Source organism: Equus przewalskii, chromosome 1 (assembly GCF_037783145.1).
Source record: "Equus przewalskii isolate Varuska chromosome 1, EquPr2, whole genome shotgun sequence".
Lineage (NCBI taxonomy): Eukaryota > Metazoa > Chordata > Mammalia > Perissodactyla > Equidae > Equus > Equus przewalskii.
In genome coordinates, this window is record NC_091831.1 from 22,126,854 (window position 1) to 22,131,602 (window position 4,749).

A 4,749-nucleotide genomic window follows, 5' to 3' on the forward strand; every position below is an offset into this window, starting at 1 on the left:
ATTTTAATCAATTTTTTATTTAAACCAATATATCTAAAAAAATAAAATGTTATCATTTCAACCTGTGATTAATATAAAAATATTGATTGGACATTTTGCATTCTTTTTTGTATGAAGTCTTCAAAATAAAGTATGTATTTTGTACTTACAGAACATTTCATAATGTGTTCTAGATAGCACTCTTTAGAGTTATTGATAATTTGCTGTATCTAAGTAAATTTATTTAGATGTTATAAAATTTGTGTGATAAGTTTTATCATGTTCTGATGTTGAAATCTTGCTTCTCCTGAACTTTCTTTGCTAATTAATGGTTGCTCAGCAACTGCAAGTTCTTTAATACATTTGGCAAGTGTTACATCAGACTTGTCAGTTTTATATTTCCAACTACAATATGAAATTTTTGCTTCTCCTGTATCCCCTTAGTACCTGGCATGATGTTGAGAACATGATGGGTATTGGAAAATCTTTGATTTCTTTTTTCTCTCTCTGTCACTTCCTCATTACTTTCACTTTGTTCCAAAAAAGCATTTCAAACCACTTAAACAGCATAACATAAACTGATGTCAATGCTGTTGGTAATTATAGTAATTAGAATATTTTAGAACTTTAATTTAGAACTTCAATGTCATAAATAATATAATTTTCATCAAGGTACTTTCAGTTGAAATGCTTGGTGGCCATTTCTTCTCCAGGAAAAACAGTACCAGTTGCTTGAGACTTTTTCTAGGAAACATTTGTAAACATTCCAAACTAAAGATGTTTCCTTTGTGAATTATTAAAAAAAAAAAACCCACAAAACATAAAATTATGCTCTTACACGCTTATGGTGATTGTAATATATTCAGCCTCAATGAAAAAATTCTTTAATCAGTTTCAATGTTCTCATTGAGCCGCAATCTTTGTTATTGTTCCTTCAGAACAATGGATGACATCAAACATATCAAAGTGTTAAGAAGACATTTATTTCCATTGGGCTTTTGAGCCAGATGAGACTTTGTAAATGATTCTATTTTAACTGTTAATTACATTTTAGCTTAAATGTACTTTTAAGCATAGCTTTAATATATCTTCCCACTAAGGAACTATAATGTTTTAATTTTTAAAGTAATGCATGTTATAAAAATGCATCCAGAATGTTCTTGGACAGAATCATTAAACGTTCTATTTATATAATTTTAAACTCATTTATTTCACTTTAATTTTGTGGAGTTTAAAGCAGTCAGGCACAAGATGTGATTGCAAATTGTCCAGGTCCTGTTTTCAAGCCCTGTAACAGAATTTGTGGCAGTAAAATAAATTTACAAAATGTAGAGAACTTCAATAAGTTATCTAACGAAGAGCATGAATACAAACTGGTGACAGCTAAAAAGGGAAGAATTTGATACAATCAAATGCAAGTCATTGGGAGGGTGGAATGGAAAAGAGGAGGAAATGCTAATTTGCACCTAGTACAATGGAGGATTTCTACTAAGATAAACCATCAACTTCCTAATATTCATATTCTTGGCAAACTGTCCCTTTCAATTACTTGATTTTGAAGGATGCACAGTATACTACTGAAGGGGGAGGAAAAAAAATTTTGTTATGAGAGAATGAAGTGAGTCATCAGATTTCTAGACATACATTATCTCAGGGACAAAATTGACTGATTTCTTCCCGAGGACTGTGCAGAGTAAGGATGTGACCAACACTGCAAGGGAAACAAATATCTCTTTTGGACGCTTCTTTGGTGAAGATCAGGTCCCTCTCTCATGTGCCTCAATATGACATGATTCAATGTTCGTTATTTGCCACCAGAAAAGGCAACAGGAAAATTAACTGCAGGAAAATAAACAATAACTAATGAGAATTGAGCCAGAATGAGTATTGAACCCAAGTTAGGCCAAGAGAGGAAACAAATAAACAGAATGAGATTAAAAGTGACACCTAACACTTATATAGTACTTAAATCCCAGGTGGTGTTCTCAGTACTTGTGTCATTTACTTCCTTCAAACTGTGGGATAGTCAGTGCTATTTTATTATACCCATTTTACAAATGAGGAAACTGATGCACAGAGATACCACATGACTTTCTCAAAACTACACACCTGGTAAGTTGTAAAGTTCGAATTTGAATACATGCAGTCTAACGACCGAGTTTGAACTATCAACCTTCTTTGTTATAATTGCTTATATGCTAGGTTGCAAGTAAATTGTTGCTAATTATAAATAAAGTTTGTCAGTAACTGAGATTTATCCAAAGGTATCTCTCTGTATTACATTCATTAACCTGCATTCTGATACAGATTTCGAGTTATTACATTTACAATGAAGAGGAAAATAAGAATTGAATTAACTCCTACTTGTCATGAAGGTCTTACTATAGATTTCAGTTATCCAGAGTAGTGTTTCTCAAACTTCTTAGCAGTAAGGTTATCTACGATCCTTGTTAAAGATGTATATTTTGGGGCCCTGGCTTATGAAACTCTTATTTACAAAGTCTACTTTAGAGCCCTACAATCAATATTTTTAATGAGCGATCCAAAGGGTTCATATACTGTTTGGGAAAGTTCTGCTATTGAATACTTTCCTGGCACCAAGAGTGCTTAAGTGGTCCACATATTGCCCTCAAAGAACCTTACACTTAACTTATTAGGACACTTTCCATACTCTATGGCCATTGCTCATTGACTCATCATTCTCTCCTTCTAGACTCTGAGGGCAAGGACTGTGTTATTCCCCTGATGTGTCCCTAATATCTACCACTGATCTTCCATACAGTAGGTGCTTAGTAGCTGTGTGTTGAAGGAATTACCTGTAGGATATGTAGGAGGAATGAGTGAATGAATGATTACGAGATGGTCTCAGAGTATGCAACATGATGAATCATGTTCAGATGACTGGCTTTAGTGTGCCCAACTGTCTCACTTAGTTGAATAGGTACAGACAAACAGATAAAACATTTGTTTCAGTGATCTATTCTACGTAACAAACTCTCCCAACACTATTGGCTTATGTTTCTCTTTACTTCTCTCTCTGCTGATATTGCAAAATTTTAACCTTTTCTTTCAAATTCAAGTCCCATAATTTTATTCCACTTCATAGAGTTTCTCAGAAAATGCTCATAAAATAAACCAAGGCACTCACTGGAAATGAATACACTTCTTTGGCAATTTCTTTGGAAGAGTCAAGGTTCCGGAAGGTGGTATTTGCATATATGCATAGTGTGCTGCTTCTGAGACACGAGACAGAGCCTCAGACTTTTGCATTAATGCCTTCTGCTCCAGCACAGACCTTGATCAATGACAGGTCCACATCATTCATTTTAACAAATATTTAATGGTAATCTGGCATGATGTTAAATACCAGAGAAGAGCAATTTAATATGTAGAGTGCTTTTTAAATTTTTTATAGCATTCTCCCACACATTATCCCATTTTATTCTTGAAATAACCACTTGAGCTAGACAGAAAACTTGGCATTATTCTTATTTTTTCAAAAACATGAAGCTTCAGAAGTAGAGTGATTGCCCAAGGTTAAACACCTGCTTATTGACTCAGTTGGGACTGGAACTCCTTTCATAAGCTTAGAGAGATTTCCTCTCAAAGAACTCACTCAGTTAAATCAACAAACATTTACTGGGCCAACCTCCAGTGATGGGTAGTGAGCTAGGAAGTGGGAATTCAAAGATGAATAAGAAATTCTATTTGCCGTCTAGTAACTCATAGATTATTACAGTAAACTGTCTTGTAAACAGGTACATTAAAATCAACGTGACAAGTGATATTATAAAGGTATGAAGTGAATACAGATTGCAGAGGAAGGAGTAAAACTTGCCCAGGGCCAGCAGAAAAAAACTTTTTCTAAGTTCAGTTATGAGCATGAAAAAGATAATTTAGGTATGGGTGCCAGCAGGGTGGGGTGTGGGTGTTGAAATGCTTCCAGGAAGGAGGAACAGCATGGCAGAGGCACAGCATTACAAAAGGCTCTGCTTGCTTAGGGCAAGTGTTGGTTCATAAACGGGCCCCGTACACAGAGGGCAAGGAGAAAAGGAAAAAAGAGGCAGACTTCTCTAGATAGGTAGGAGGCAGGTTTAATAATCAAGAGGATTATCCATACAAGGCTTATGTTGGGTGGCCTCAAGATGAGTAGATCTCCACACCTGCCCACCAGAATCTTAGAATTTTGTATGGAAGGGTTAACTGGATTCAGTCACGTATACCATCCAGATGGTCTCACCAGTATATTGCTCTCTCAAGGCTGGGTTCTTGAAAATGATTCCTACTGTGGGAACAGTGGGCAGAACATACAGTCAAGGGCAGGGGAGGGGGTGAGGAGCCTCCACTTGCCTGGGTCCAGCTTGAGGGTCAACCAACAGTCACATCCTCTCAATGACCTCCTCCAACAGCAAGTGAAATTTTCAGAGCATTTCTATGCAGGGGACTATGAGGACTAGTTTTTAATTTTGAGGAAGTTGCTTATGAAGGAGAAGTCACCTTCCTAGTTGGATGGATTAGAACAGAGAGTCATTGGAATTGGAGAGACCAGAGAGAAGACTGTTGGGGGAGTGAAAGAGGCCAGGACCTGCTTAGGTGCCGTTGCAATATCTTAGCAAAAAACACCTGAATTTGGAGACAGTTTGAGTCCAACCAACTTTAGTTAATGATTGATTTATTGTGGGGAGTAAAGGAGGAGCAAGAAGTTTGGGGCCATTCCAAGGATTCTAACTATGGAGACAAGGTTGTGAGTGGTGTGTGATCAACAGTGGG